We start from the raw sequence: 17,270 nt of genomic DNA on the forward strand, positions 1-17,270 counted from the left end.
AACCTTTGAGAACTCTACCAAACTCCTCTGCCACTTTTGGGTCTAAACACTTGAAATTTTAAATATAGGTTACTTGAACATGGATCTAACTTTATAATATGATTTGAGCATAAAACAATAAATGTTAAGGGTTCATAATTGGGGTTAAAGTTTTAAAAAATTTGTACCTCTGCGGTCTCTTTCAAATTACTCAGCCAATTTTTCGTCTAATCATTTGAAATTTTACATAAAGTGTATTAAGACATATGGCAAGCTTTCTAATCGTTTTTTTTTCTGAAACTTTGGTTTCCAAGGGGTCAAAGTTCAAAATATTTTACCTTTGCGGTCTCTAGCAAACTTTTAAGCCAATTTTGGGACTAAACATTTGAAATTTTACATAAAAGGTAATCAGACATGCAGCAAGCTTTTTAATCAGTTTTTGGGCGGAAATTTGGCTGCCAAGAGGTCAAAGTTTACAGAGTTGACCTTTGCAGACTCTACCAAACTACTCCGCCAATTTTGGGTTTAAACACTTAAAATTTTAAATGTAGGTTACTTGGACATATGGCAAACATTTTAATTTAATTTGAGCTCAAAACAATGAATGTTAAGGGGGTGGGCAAAATTGGGGTCAAAGTTAAAATTTTTGTTTTACCTCTGCAGTCTCTACCAACTTTTCTCTATGGTAGTTAAGGAAGACTATTATATAGAAAGGCATTACCGTACATATTCACACTTTTTAAGATATACATATGCATATAAAGTTATGAAGAGTGCATAGGGTCCAAGCAAAGCCGGGCGGAACTGCTAGTTATTAAGATGACAATTACTCTTAATATTTCTGATAAAGAAAAATCCTCTGACAATATGACATAATATCTATAAGAAATGTGACGTGGTTTTCGTTACAGACTTACATACACCAAATCCGACACTAAATGCGTTCCAAGATGGAATACTGCTGCCACATCTAAGGAGGAGCTAATCAGAGCACCCGTTACTGCTTTGACAATGTACAAAATAGGTTTTGAAACCTAGTAGGCCTTTTCTCCTCCCTACTGACTCTGTCTCTCAGAAGAGACGTTGCTAGTATATCTCTGCTCTCTCGATATTTTCATGGCAGCTTCTCGACTGAGCTTCAATCTATGGTCACCCTGTAAAATATTCGCAACAAACACTCGACTAGCTATCGGTGCTTCAAATTAAACGAAAATTCTAACTAGAAAGATATCGGGGAAACCAATGCCAACAATAATTATATGATTTATACGAAAGTGCATGAATGAATAATGCTCCTCCTCCTCCTCCTCCTCCTCCTCCTCAACAGCAGCAGCAGCAGCAGCAGCAGCAACAACAACAACAACAACAACCACCACCACCACCACCACCACCACCACCACCACCACCATCATCATCATCATCATCATCATCATCATCATCACCACCACCACCACCACCACCACCACCACCACCACCACCACCACCACCACCACCATCATCATCATCATCATCATCATCATCATCATCAACAACAACAACCACCAACACCACCACCACCATGAGAGGTGACGATGATCAAGTGGTTAACGACACGGACTGACGACCTGGGTGTTTCAAGTTCGAATCCAGTTCCACAAAAACCACTTTCACTTAGGATGTTGGCAACCTTCTAGTGGTCCCTCCCGTAAGTACCCAATGTCTTTTCTAGAAAGAATTCTGGTTAGAAAAAAAAAAAAGAATTCTGATAGAAAAATATCGGGGAAACCCTGATATCATCATCATCATCATCGTCGTCATCTTATTCGAAATTCCGTGTAGGTGTCCGAGTTTGAATTAACGATCCCCATCTTCAGAAAGATACCCTCGAAGAATATTGGGATTTACATCGGCCAAAACGTTGATGATATAACAACCAGGATGGGACTTGTAATGCGAATAATAAAAAAATACAGCATTTTATCTGCACTATTTTATTTGTTTTTTTAATTTTCGTATGAGCAGACATTATGGCCTTTATTATATAATGTATTTCCTAGAATTGCCAGTCTGTGGAACACAATATCGCGAGGTTGCTTTTCTTTTCAAGTTTTAATATGCTACAATGATTTAAGTTTGCGAGCATTACGTTTTTAGAAGCAGCAGCAGATGTAGTTTTTAGGAATCGATTCCTGGATGAACAAAAGCTCAAAAAGCTTTTAACCAATCACAGTGCAAGAAATACTCATTTCCAAATATTAGCGCGTACTATGAAAAAACAAAATTTTTTTTTTCTCTCTTTCAAACAAATCACGTGTGAATTGCACGCCCTGTCTAGGCGTTTTGAAGGTCCAGGGCATTCGATAGACGCAACGGCAGGCAGACACACATGAACTACGAAACATAGCGACATCATATACACACTGCTAAACGAATGCATGTACACAGTCCGTACACACACTCCCAAACAGACACGTTTATATGCACGTACACATATAATGCATGTCTCATTTACACATACTGTCATACGTGAACGCGCACGGCATCAGTAAAAGTGAACATGTCTGCTCAAATTTTCCTTAAAAACTTCTCTTCACTTGAAACGTTCTAAGAAACCATAAACTTTCGTATTCTATCAACTCTTTATCTTGTGTTGTCTTACGTTGTAGACACATTGAACGGTTTTTTTGTTTTTTTTTGTGGATAGACTGTAATTCTTTCTTTTGATGTTTCCTTTCAGCATCATATCTTATTGCTTTTTTATGTATAGGAGAAATATATATTTTGCTAAAAAAAAAAATCAAATAATCTTGACAAAATCGATAGTATGACTGAGTACTTTTTTAATTGCCTGTTTTTTGGTCAGATATAGGTTCCAAAACTGTTCGACAAAACTGACAAAAATAACTCGAATGTTTTTTTTTAGTGGAGGGGGGACTAAAAAGACTACTATTATTGCTAATGCTAAACACAGATACTTATAAGCTCCAAAATGATTGGTCAGAATACTATCGAATTTTGTATGGAAGTGTCCTTGGAATACCAGATATATCATAAGAAGTAAATATACTACTACAACAAAAACTACTAGTAATACTACTACCGAATAAAATAAACACTTGCAAGTTTCACAATTATTAGTCAGAATTCCACCAAATTTAGTATAAATTATCCTTGAGAGATACCGGGTGTGTCATAGGAGCTAACTTCTACTACTAAATAATAAACACGTAAGTAACTATTGGTTATAATTCCACCAATTTTGGCACGAAGTTCCCTTGGTATGTCGGATATGCTATCGGTGAGGAAGGGGCTACTACTACTACTACTACTACTACTGATAGCAAACACGGTCAGCCTGTTAAAACGTTTTACCTCCTATGTTGATATCAATTTTGGAACTAGGTATTCACAAGATGGATCGCGGGAAGGTTACCAACATCAATAGTTGGAATGGTGCTAGAGAAGCCGATAGGACTTAGCACGGCACACTGACAAGTCAGTTCGTGCTGTTATTCATCCCCCCCTCCATCAATGACGACTGATAATTATGACAAAACACTTATGTTTTTTTTTTTTTTTTTAATTTTTTTATTACATTTTCACCCCAAACAAGGCACATTGCCACTTTGGTGTAGGGGGCTACTATCAGGGGAAACAACTACTGGGGTACTATGTAGGGATTTGGGCAGCAAGATGTTGGTTCACGTTGCACTTGAACTTCTGCATGTCAGTACAGTTAGGGAAGCAGTGACCTGGAATAGACTTCCAAAGTCTAGCGGTTCTAGGGAAGAAACTACCGGAGTAGAAAGATCTTTTACATCTAGGGATCTCTACAGTGTGGGGTGGGATTTTGCAGCTTGTCGGGTCTGTCGAGGGTGTTCACGTCGTCGGGGCACAAGTGCTTGCAGTTCATCAGAGCATTCACCATTAAAATACTTGTAGAACAGGCAGAGGGATGCAACGTTTCGTCGATGGGACAGAGGCTGAAGCTTAGATGCCAGTTTAGGGCCTATCAGATTTGCGACTCTCTTTTGAACGCTGTCAAGGAGCGAGAGACTAGTAGCCGATGCACCAGCCCAAATATGACAGCAATACTCCATACATGGGCGAATGGTTGTCTTATAGAGGTACAGGATACTTTCGGGTGTTAGTAGTTTTCTAGCACGGTAGAGAGAGCCCACCTTCCTTGTAGCGGCCCTGGCAATGCCCTCGATGTAATTGTTCCAACTCATGTTTCCTGTGAACGTTAGGCCAAGGAGCTTGAAAGACGTACTCTCAGATAAAGAGTCGTTGACCATTGCTATAGGTGGTAGAGAGGGTTTCTTGTAATTATTGAATGAAACTAGTTTAGTCTTGGCGGCATTGAACGTGGCCATCCATTTTTGTCCCCATTCCACTACTGATTGGAGGTCATCCTCTAGTGTTTCTGCCATTACTTTAGATATATGTTCATTTGTTTTCCTGTCGTGCCTGTTATAGAGTGTGGTGTCATCAGCATATATACCCATCTCAGAAGCAATTTTGTCGGGGAGGTCATTTATGAATATCAGGAACAGTAGAGGTCCAAGGATAGATCCCTGGGGCACTCCCGCATTTATATCATATTGTTTAGATGTACGACTGTCGAGGACAACCTGGATTTTTCTCTTATCTAAGAAGGATTTAATTATGTTAAATATTCTACCAGTGATACCGTATGATCTAATCTTCCTGTTGAAAATAATTGGGTAAAATTTCACTAAATTTAGTGTGAAGCACTGTTGACCAAACAGGTGTGTCCAACTTATTATATTACTATTTATACAACTACTACTACTAATAATAGCGTGAACGTATAGAATAGTTAACATTTGAAAACGCGTACAAAATATACAATCTATACCAATGTCATGAGAATTAAATTCTCTATCAACCTGGCTAGTTTTAACGTGTGAAAACGTATTCTTTTAACGGTAAATGTACAGAATAATTAACATTCGAGAACTTGCCAATTTTTTTCGGAAACCGGCTAATTTTGAGGTGTGGAAATGATTGGCAAGATTCTATAAAATAGTAAAAATATTTTATAGATCTTTTCCTGCGATAAAACTAGGTGTGTTTTGGTAGAGAAATTTATTCTAATGCGTTTGATATAAATTGTTTTGGTGTTTTTTTTTTTTTGGGGGGGGGGGGTGTCACTTAATCATAATATAATACACACTTTTCAAATAAAAGAAATATTGTTTAGAATTGCACCAAATTGGACATAAACGGTCCTTAGGGTCTCAGATGGAATAATATTAATGATTCTAATTAAGATCCCCCCCCCCGATATTTTATTTATCGTGCTAGAGTTAGAATAAAAGTCACCCTTTTGACTTATGAAGTTGATAGACTTATTTCTGGGGTGTTTTTAGCAATTCCTGAAAGGAAATAAATGGCGACGAAAGAAGGAAAAAATGAAAGGAGAGAAAAACAGAGGAAAAATTAGAGTAGAGGAGGGAGGGGGAGAGAGTGAGTGAGTGAGTAAGAAAGAGAGGGGTGGGGATTTGGGAGGAAAAATGATAATAAAAAAAGATATCCAACAAAAAGAAAAGGCGGTAAGAAACAAGAAAGCAAGGAAGAGGCACATAAAGGAAGAGCAAAAGAAAGAAAGAAAGAAAACAGAACGGGAAGAAAAAAAAAAGATGAAGAATATATTTGTAAGGGAAAAAGATAAGAAAGGATATTATAAATGGTGTAACCCCTCCCCCCCCAAAAAAGAAAGAAAGTCTAATAGAAACAAAGAAAATATGTTTGAAGAAAGAAAAAAAGGGAGAATGAAAGAAAACTGGGGCAATGGTTATCATCGGTGAAAATGAATGAAAATAGTTTGTTTAAAAAAATGCTGACAATTATCGTCTGAAAACTCATCTCCGTTTTTTCTTTTTCTTCTCTCTTTCTCTTTTCTTTACGTATTTTCTCGTTCGTTAACCTTACTGATGATGATGATGATGATGATGATGATGATGATGATGATGATGATTGTCCTCCTCTTCCTCTACGCTTTCTCCTCCTCGTTCTTTTTTGTTTATTCTTTCCTCCTCCTCCTCCTCCTCCTCCTCCTCCTCTGCCTTTCCTTTCTATTTTATCTTTCTCTTTTCTCCCCTCATCACTACCTCCTCCTGTCCTATTCAACCCCACTGTTGTCATCATTATCATCATCATCATCGTCGTCGTCGTCGTCGTCATCATCATCATCATCATCATCATCGTCGTCGGACTCGTCGTCGTCATCATCATCGTCGGACTCGTAAGACCAAAACCCGATTTGAACTCCTCCCTTTCTTTCCCCTCTCCCGTATCCTCGCGGCTTCTCTCGCCGTCGCTGCTGCTGCTGCTACCGCCACACCATCATCATCATCATCATTATCACGATTATCACTAGCATCATCATCATCATCATAGTCAACAGGACGGCACCAGATTCTTTTCCTTCTTCTTCCTCTTCTTCTTCTTCTTCTTCCATGCGTTTTTGTCCGTGGATCATTTTTAGAGCTGAAGAATTAGGAAAAGCCTATGTTGTTCTTGTGAGTAGAGTCTTGTGAAACTAATCGCAGACAAAGCAGGTAGGTCGCCTTTTTGTCGTTCTTTCTTTCTTTCTTTCTTTTTAAATAGAATGAATGTACCCCCCCCCCCGTTTTGGTTCGCTAACACCTCTTTTTTTTTTTTTTTTTTTTTTTTTTTTTTTTTTATCTATACGGGGTCTACATTCGAAATAGAATAATATTATTTTTTTTATTTTAAGTTAAAAAAAAAATGATTCCGGAATAATTTTTTTCTCTTGTGTCTTCAACTTTTGACGCTCACTATTTTATTCTATTTATAGTGTTCTTATGTTGCTATTTGGATGGTAAAAAACAAACAAAAAAACTGATTTTATTTTTGAGAACTCCCTGCACGGCAACTCCACCCCACCCTTTACACTCGGTCCGTTTACATTCTTTTATTAAATTGTACTTTAGCAACAGGTACCCTATCGTCCTTTTGCTTTTTGTTGTCACCATTCTTAAGCTTAATCATTATTCACGTTTTTCGGTGTCATTTTCTTTTTATTTGGTTTCTACTAAACTGGCGATACATTTCCTAACTTAGTGGTCGTAATAATAATAATAATAAATAATAATGATTAATAATAGTAACCCACGCCCGCCCCACATATTCAATTAAAAAGGTGGCACCGGCATCAATTGCTATCTTAGAAAATCGGGGTGGGGGGGGGGGCATCGGGAATGATACAGCGAAAAGTCCATGCTAAACAACTTCAATTGTTATCGAAAGAAGAGTGTTGGGAATTTCGGAAGACTTGTTGTCATTCACATTTCAGGGAACACCACACCACACCACCTGTTTATTTTTACCAATTAGTGATCATTGGTAATGAATGTTGTGAGAATACCGAGTAAAGAAATAATTTAGTACTTCTACCGAATTTGAGCCGAAGTGGTTTTTTTCCTCTCTAGTTCTAAAGTAATCCTAAGTTTTAGGTTGAGTTCGGTTCAAATTCTGTAGAATCACCAAATAATAATCATAAATTAAGACTTATGAAAATGATTTTTCACTTTTAGAAAAAAAAAAAAAGTACCAGTGTACTTATTGATCCGTGCTGACTGAAATAATAACGTTATTGTTTTAAAAGCCATTCTTAACATGGGGAGGGGAGGGTGTTTTGTACCTATTCTGTACTTTAACTTTACAATTGTATAAAAAAAAACATATAAAACTTTAATTAAACTTGGAAATACGATTAAAAAATAGCGCGGGCCAGTAAGTGCATTTACATTAGCAAAAAAAAAAAAAAAAAAAAAAAAAAAAAAAAATGCTACCAAATTATTATAATTACTCTATTGTTTGTTACTATATTTTTCTGGAACATTTTTGAAAACGATAACATTTTAATCTGAATTCTAAACTTCGAAACTTTTTTTTAATAATCCAAAATTTTAGTATATATTTATTTCAGTTAAATTTCTGTTCCCTAATTGTAATTAAAACTCTACGATAATTTCTTGCGTGTATGTGTTTTGCGGCTTTGTGCCTCCAAGATCCTAGATTTTAAAACCACTAGTTTTATTATACCTATTTACTATGCCTCGCCACGGGACAGAGTTAGACACCAGGGTCGTTTTTTAACGTGGAGAAAAGGTACAAAAATAAAAATTGTCTCAGTCGTGAAGGATTTCTCCTCCAACGAAAGAGAACAAGAAATAGAAGTGCAGCATCTGAAGAACAGATACTACACTTTGATCTTGTCCCGAAGGCCAAGAATTTAAAGACCAAACGATATCGTAATTTAACTTTCCAAATCCTATTTAAAAAAATGCATAGTAAAAAAGCATAAATGAAAAAAAAAAAAAAAAACCTCTCGAACAACGCCGAGTATCCACAATTAGTTTAGGTTTAAAAAATATGACGAATACAAATATTAGCTCAATTTCCAAAGTTGTATGCCGTGTGATATAATTAGGATAATCACTATTTTATGTGCCACCCTACGAGGGTATAGTTTGACACGAGATCGATTTTTAAATGCCAGAAAATCCAAATCCAGTCCCCACAAACACGGAAAACACTAAGAATTTAGGGGGGGGGAAATCCTCAGTCTGGGAGGATTTATTTACTTCTTGACAGAGAACAGATATCACACCTTGATTTTAGCTTGAACGCCGATTATTAGTTATCATCCTAAAGTTTTATTATGTATTTACTCTCCTGTCCACGAGGGCTGGATATGATACACGGTCGCGCTTTATGTGGGATGTGGCAATTTCTGAACATTACAAGGAAGCTCACGGCGTTTATAAAATTTGCTTGGTCAGATCGGTCGGAATTCTACGATAAAGGAGCTTCAAACCAATCCATCCAATTTTCGGTGGAGTGATGCCTGGAGAATGGTTTCTTGAAAATTAAACGGCATATCTACTATAATTACATCCTGGCCCGAAGGCCAGGTATTATCATTAGCATCATCATTTACCTTTAAAGATTTACAAAATTATTAAGCCGCAATCTATTATTATGTATATTATGTATGATTTGTTATGAGTTTTTGTTACGCATAGAACAACATGTGTAAAACGCATCGAAAACCACTTCGAAGAAATGACAACAAAATATATACAGTCGCTTATTGCATCGAATTGTTGTGAATTCATCGCCGATGTGCAAAGCTAAGCACGCTTAGGATTTTCTGTTACATGTGCACTTTATTATACAAAAGGCTGCAGATTCTTGCTGCATGTGCTTGATTTATAAAGGACATGCACACTCGTCATCCTCTCCCTCCTCCTGCTCACTCTCGCTCGTACACAGCATCTAATTCCATCCTTTTCTTTACAATCTCTCGACGCAAAACTCGCACGCACGCACGCGGCCTCCCTCTTTATTTATGTATGGGAGTCTGCGTTGAAGTAAAGATGATCGACACATGCTCCTCCTCTTCCTCTTTTCTCCTCTCTCTTCTTTCACTCCTGCTTCTTCCCTATCTCAGCTTTTATTTATTTCTCCTTTTTATTCTTTTTTTCTTTTTCTTCTTCCGCTTTTTCTTTTTATTTCTTTTTTTTTTTAACTTTATAAAAAAGGCGCAGACAATTCTTTTTCTCCCTATTTTATTAATCTTAGTGACTCTTCCTCATTACACGCACGCACACACACATACACTTTCCCTGCCTATCTATCTATCTATCTATCTATCTTATATATATATATATATATATATATATATATATATATATATATATATATATATATCTATCTATCAACTTTGACGAATGTGCCGTTGTATTAACTTATTTTACGTCCGAAATAAAGGTTAGATTACCGAAGAATTCTGGTTTTAATCTCAGATAATCATTCTTCATATTTGGAGAGATTAAATCTCCAAATCGGCACACATTTGGCCAAACAAGAAGAATCTATTTTATTTACAAAAAAAAAAAAAAAAAAAAAAAAAGACCCACTTATTTTTATTTGTCACAAAATCTTATATATAATCTTGTATATATAAATCCTTTTCTAATTAAAACAATTATCTTAATTTTTAAGGACCTGTTTTTTCTTTTATATACTTGTGCATGTATTTTTCGAAATAGGAATCTGCACATTGACTTATTTTAAATAATTGGTATTAGAACGACGGCGCACCGCACCAAATCGTCGAAGGGTTAAGGATGGTAGAAAGATCGAGGAGAGAAAGCACTAGCCAGACCTCCGCTGGATGAGTGCGAAGAGGACAGGAACCTTGGGGAGGCTTATTGCCACTCAAATTCCAGTGAAGACCAATGGTTGCTACCAACGAGAAATCAATAGTAAACGGTTGTTGCGATAACACAAATTAATTTGAAAATGGTATAGAAAGAGATGAAGAGTACTGGAAACTTGGAGACTTGTTGTCACTCAGATTCCAGGGAATACCACAAATTGTTCTCAAAGAGAATTTTTTTATGATGGCCTGTGTGGAAACTTCTAGTGGGTAAATAATAATAATAATAATAATAATAATAATAATACTTCTTATTATTAAAACAAGAAGCTAGAGGAATATTACATAGAATTTCAAAATTGTAATTAATAATTTATATAATAATACCCCCTCTCTTACACAAAAAAAAGAAAAAAATTGTAATGTCAGCATCAACTGGCACCACACCAAATATTCGAGGAGGATGGAAAGATCGAGGAGAGAGAGAGAGAGAGAGAGAGAGAGAGAGGGAGAGAGAGAGAGAGAGAGAGAGAGAGAGAGAGCGCACTAACCAGACCTCCACTAGATTAGTGTGAAAGGACCGAGGTTTTGGGGAATCTTAATGCCACCTAAATTCCAGTGAAAACCAATGATCATTGCCAACGATAAGTCAATGGTAAGCGGCTATTGCGATGATGCAAATGCTTTTACAAAGGTTTAACGGAGAGTTCTGGAAATCTGGAGAGACCCGTTGTCAGCCGGACTCCAGGCAATACCACCGATTGTTGTCAGTGAGCATTAAACAATCTCTGGTGATACCGTGATAACCCATGTGAAAACTAGTGATTGAAATAATAATAATAATAATAATAATAATAATAATAATAATAATAATAATAATAATAATAAGGATAATAATAATAAGGATAATAACTGCGGTTTAATTTCCCTAATTTTATCGTAAAATGAGCACTTGATTCATAACCTGTGTAACTGGTGTCCTTACTTTCGACAAAAGACCTTCTGCACTATTGAAGAAAATGCCCGTTACACCGGCTATAAAGTGAGTGCACATTTTACAATGAAGTTATAAATATCGAAATGATACCCTCAGGGTGTCCCATATAAAATAAAAACTTTTTATTTATTTGTAATCCTTCTCTGACTGACAACAATCTTTTTTTTCTTTTTTTTCCCCCCAAAGAAAATCTCACCTCGAATCCAATGCGGCCTCTATTGCAAAGCCCGCTCCAAAATAGAAGTATAACTTACTCATTAAAATGCTATATAAAAAGAAAAAAAAAAAATCTATTTATTTTAGCTTTATATAACGTGCCTTTTTAAAAAGTTCATTTAAATGAACGCAATGTGCGTGAAGATTCCGTTTCTAAAATGTCATGTGGTTTGATGGGGAAAGGACTCTTCTCCCAATATTGTCTTCTCTTTAAATATATTTTTTTGTTTTTCTTTCCCTAACTTTCTTTTCTACTGACGAAGAATTAGTATCCATTATTTCTACCCCCTCCCCTATATATATATATATATATATATATATATATATATATATATATATATATAATATTAATATTTTTATACCTACGGACACTACTGTTTCATGTTTTCGCAATCATCAGTGTAGGAAGTTATAATTACTGCTGATCGAGGGATTAGAACCCAGCAACAAAGTTATCTTTGACTCCATTTGCTAGGACCCTGGATCAGCATCAATTAACACGAGAAAAGGGAAATTAAACACCTATATATGCCAAATGCGAACATAACAGTAAGGCAGCCAAAAACTGTTCTTACGAACGAAAGTCGTGCACATTGCATAAGGTACGCTGTGTGTGTGTGTGTGTGTGTGTGTGTGAGTTCGTTCCCTATATTGTATTGTACATTGATAATCGAAAAAAAAAATCTGATTGAAGAACACCCTTATGCAATCTAACATCACAACTCCATTTGAGAAGTTTTATCACCGCACAAGCAGTAGAGCCCGGCATATAAAATCAACAGTAGCCTCTTTAATAAGACAGGGGCGCCTTCGACATAAATGTTTCTGTTTAAAGCACAATTGTTCCATGATATTTGATGTCTGCATTTTAAACTTTAATTCAAGCCATTATATAAAACAAATTTTATAGCATAATCATTTTCTACAGTGCAATCTAGACTACAATATATTGCGGACTAAGTCACTGCGGGGAGGCATCGTGTTAGATCCTCGATCCTCGGCAAGCAATTAATCGATTTGATTGGAAAATGTGCGACAAAAGTATTGGAAATGTAGAAAATTAATTGATCCTCAATCAAATTCCTGGGCAGCGTCATGTGTCCCTTCTAATATATATATATATATATATATATATATATATATATATATATATATATATTCCCAGTCGCATGTATATCTCGGTCAGGAGAGATGACAGCGTTGGGTTCTTATAATTCGCGTAGGAAAGAAGTGTCGACGTCTACCTACATACAGCGCCTAGTATTCCCCAAATCATCACCCATCTGGTACTGAACAGGCATAACACCGCTTAACCTCGCCGACAACTAGAACCGGTGTGTCGCCGTGATTATGTCGTATATACGATGCATATTTATGCAACTCATTTTTTCTTGCTGATATATATATATATATATATATATATATATATATATATAATATATATATATATATAATGTGTGTGTGTGTGTGTTAAGAATACACGTCCAAGGACGGGTAGCCCCCCCCCCCAGCAAAACAGTTTTTTCACCACCATTATGCTCCGTTATGGCGATTAAAACAAAGGCATAATGATATTAAACCTTATGTCTAGTATCCTTATTCTGTTTTCAATCAAAATTGATCACATAGTTTTGATTCTTGACATTGTCAAAAATTTAAGACTTACGCTTAAGGGATTTCAAGAAGAAATAGAAATTCAGTATATATGGATTAATCAACATCTACTAATTGTGGATTAACTTTTAATGCAAATCTGAAATATCTAAATTTTCACAAAGAGCTTAATACATTCTTTTTTTTTTAAATAAAAACAAATAAAGCTAAATATAGTCTGCCTTATCACCATTTACGCATAGAAGCTGCTTTTCAAAATTCATGATCAGTTGATTAGTTTAGGAGTGAATCCTGCAGATACAAATATACTAACATCTACAGATACCTAACTTTATACAGAGATTTATTACTAGCTGTTCTTATCCGACGTTGTCCGGTAGTTAAGCTTATGTTTTTACATCAATTCTTAAATTTATTGGATATATATAGTTTCCGGAACGTTCAATATTTTAAGGCTAAGGAATAGCAAAGAAAAACTATTTAAGAAAAAAAAAAAAATGAAAAAAATATTAAAAAACAAAAACAAACTGAGTTGCACTAACGAATTCGTAGGGCCAACTTGTTAATGAATAAACGTAGATGCATCGTATATACCATTTAATCACGGTGACACACCGGTTCTAGTTGTCGACGAAGTTAAGCATGTGCAGTACCAGATGGGTGACGATTTGGGGAATATCAGGCGCTGTATGTAGGCAGACGTCGACACTTTCCTACACGAATTAGAAGAACCCAACGTCGTCATCTCTCCTAACCGGGATATACATGCGACTGGAAACCGATCGCTTGTGAATTTAATATTTCCTATAAACTTTCTCCTTGTGAGGAAGCTGTTTCAATGTGAATAGAGTGAATGCTACTTGGTTTGATTTTTTTTTTTCCGTATAACTTACACCCACCATGATGCATGGTGGGTGTAAGTTCGTAATTAAATAGTTTGCGTAATGAAAGGAATTTGTCTAAATATGATGCTTAAACATTTCGTTCTGGCAATTTTCTTAAACCAGGGCTGGGGAACCTTTTTGTCCATAAAGTCTATTTAAAATCCATTCTCCCTCACAGAGGCCGCATTGACAGTTGTTGTTATTAATATTTTATTTTATTGACTTTGGGTTTGACTTTGACATATAGCTGTTTGAAGTCCAGGTTTTATCCCTGAGGCTGGGCTGCTAAGTATTTTAATAGTTATGTAATAAGCTAAGGACGATGAATAAAAATAGGAAATATGACGTTTTCTAACAATTTACTTATGTAGAAATGTTTTGTACAAATAATAAGTAAATGAATAATTATAATTGTCTGGGAGTGACAAAAATAAATACAGTTATTTCTGTGCGTGTGTTAAATTTATGTATAATTATTACCGGAATTTTTTTTTTTTTTTTTTTTAAAAGATAAATATTAATATTTACACCAAAGGCCACAGAAGACCACACTTTGTGACCCCAAAAGCCGCAGGTTCCCCATCCCTGTCTTAGACTGGAAAATGGTAAATAATAAATTCATAGAAATAAATGGACGCGAACGAACAACCTTTTGATTAACAGTTGAACGTGTGAACCTTAGGGAAAACAACCACTGAATGAATAAACTGCCTAAATGAATAATTCACTGACTGACAATAGCATGCACGCTCACATTCAGTTTAACCACTACTTGTGCGTGCGTGTGTGTGTGTGTGTGTGTGTACGCGCGCGCGTGTGTGCGTGTTTGTGTGTGTTCATTTCTCATGATTAAGAAAATTCGGTGCTTGTCCAGAATCCTCCCTATATTTAAAAACGAAAATAAAAATAACTCTGCACATTGTACGTACCCGTGACGGAAAGAGAACAGCATACCCTAAAAATTACGTACATTGATCAAGTAGTTTTATTTTCATAAAGCAAACAATTTTAAAGCGAATTTGACTTTTTCCAATGCCCTCATACCTATGCTAAGAATGGATTTCTAAAATATCGCAAGTTTGAATTATTTGAAGGTCTCTCCCTTGTTTAATTAATACTGTTTTCGAGATGGCGTTGCAAGATTGTTGTTTATGCTTTAGCGATAAAATTGGATTTTATTTAACATTATTAACATTATAAAAGATAAAAAAAATCACCTCAATACATCTTTAAAATCTTTTGTACGTAATCAGTAAACGATTTTGTACACCATGGCAATATCAAGTTTCAATATTTAATGCTGAATCTCTGAAAGTGTCCGTTACTGAAAGAATTATCTGGTTGAAGAGAATAAGTAAATAAGTAATCGATGAAATAGATTGATATTTCTTTTTGTTCTTTAGAAAAAGCAATGATAATTTCTATACTTTATTATTAAAAAGGAATTATTGATTTTGTTAGCGAGAATTCATCAGTGATAAATTTGGATAACCTAACTAACTTTACTTTATATATTAGACAAAAACAAAAAAATAGCTGATTAGAACTGAAGGGTTTCATATCTTTTTAGATAGAACTATACCAATAATCATAAATTGTATTTTATTGCAACTTCATGGCATCGCCGATCATCAGAAGTGTACCCGATTCATATCAATTGAAAAGTAAACTCGCTATATGTATTACTGCATTATATTATAGTATACATATTTATATTATAACTTAAAAATATATCGTACGTTTCAGCATTTGTTTCAACAATACTTATATATATATATAATCATTTTCAAAGTCCTTAACCTCTTCATATCTTTTCATCTGTTTTTTTTTTTTAATCCTTGACTTTTAATTTATCCTTTCATTTTTCATTTATTCACACTTTATGAACTCTTTGCAATAATATTTTTTTTTGCGTTTATGACTAGCTTTCATATAATGCTGTTTCAATTAATGCCAGTAACAGCTAATTCATAGCTTTGCTATAATATTCATTGGCTAATATCTTTCATCTGATGAGAAAAATGCATTTCTTTGAAACTCCGCGGATCAAGGAAATTTTGAGTATCCTGTCGAACAATAAATTCATGTAAAACACAATTTATAGCCTTATATTTCTGTTCTGTACATATATATATTATACAGAAATTTAAGGATATAAAATTATGTTTTACATTAATTTATTGTTCGACAGGATACTCAAAATTTCCTTGATCCGCGGAGTTTCAAAGAAATGCGTTTTTCTCATCAGACGAAAGATATTAGCAAATGAATATATATATATATAGTTATCCGCATACAGTACTGTTTCGAAATTGTAGATTTACGAAAAAATTTAGTGTTTGACAAGAAGTATCAATTTTTTTAAAGGTATTTCCTTACTCCCTAAATTTCCATTTACCTCATTGCTCTATATCGTATATTGAGCTTTCTTTATCTGGTCGGGATTGTCTTATAAATATTGATGCTAATATTTATTTGGACTTTGTCTACAGTATTATACAATCTGTATTCTTACGGCATTACAGAATGTCATTTAATATATATATATATATATATATATATATATATATATATGGTAAAATGGCTTAACGACTGATGATTGCCACTTCTGTCTAAGAATGTGTTCATCAGTCGGCGATGAAAAGTGAAAAGATATATTTTTTCATTGGAAATTTTGGATTTTATTTTTAATACAAATATACTTATCTCAATTAGATTTTTTTCTGTTATACAAATATTCAAACGAAATATTTTAGAAAGTCCCTCCCTGCTTGCCTATGTTAAGATAGGCTTTCTAAATAACGACCTTTTTCATTTAGAAAGACATTAGGGGGTTTTACAATTTAATAAAAAATATTTTTTTTTTCTTGTCGAAAAATAAAAATGGTTGACAAAACTTTTGGCTGGAACGTAATATAGCGGAAACTGGTTTTCAGAATTCACTGTTGAACACATTTTTTACCAGAAGTGACAATTCTTGACTGTTGAGCAATTTCACATATACTTTTTTCTTATATATAAAGTAAAGCTACGTTTTTATTATTAGTTTGCTGGATAAACCACATTGGTTCGTGTTAGAAACAAAATTTTACTTTCAATTTTTATATTTAATCCTGATAAATATTTTCTTTTCTTTTGTTTTTCAGCAATAAACTAGGACTACTCTTCACTCCCTATTTCATATGTACTATTTCTCTCAGTGCATATACTAGGGCCCCAAATTAATACTATACATTTCAACACATTTTCCATTATTCAATTTAAAACTTTCATATTTTTAATTTTTCGGTAGATATTTTACAGTAATGCATTCATTCATAACTTGAAACTATGATTATACAATGAAAAGAAGTATAAAAAGTATCAATATAGTATTTAGGTG

General features: G+C 34.6%; 1 protein-coding gene across 7 annotated transcripts in view; it reads left to right on the forward strand.

Moving 5' to 3' along the window:
* The first annotated feature begins 6,127 nt into the window (after positions 1-6,127).
* The window catches only part of LOC145292113 (uncharacterized), a 346,982-nt gene continuing 335,839 nt past the window's right edge, over positions 6,128-17,270 (forward strand). For 5 of the 7 annotated variants that reach the window (XM_080138211.1, XM_080138210.1, XM_080138216.1 and 2 more), the window contains exon 1: positions 6,365-6,545. The gene's annotated coding sequence lies outside the window, so the exon portion shown is untranslated. Of the gene's footprint in view, positions 6,546-17,270 lie in introns of all 7 variants that reach the window. The other 2 variants (XM_080138218.1, XM_080138217.1) reach the window with 2 other exon arrangements.

This window comes from Euprymna scolopes, chromosome 13 (assembly GCF_053919585.1).
Source record: "Euprymna scolopes isolate OS-2025 chromosome 13, ASM5391958v1, whole genome shotgun sequence".
Classification (NCBI taxonomy): Eukaryota; Metazoa; Mollusca; class Cephalopoda; order Sepiida; family Sepiolidae; genus Euprymna; species Euprymna scolopes.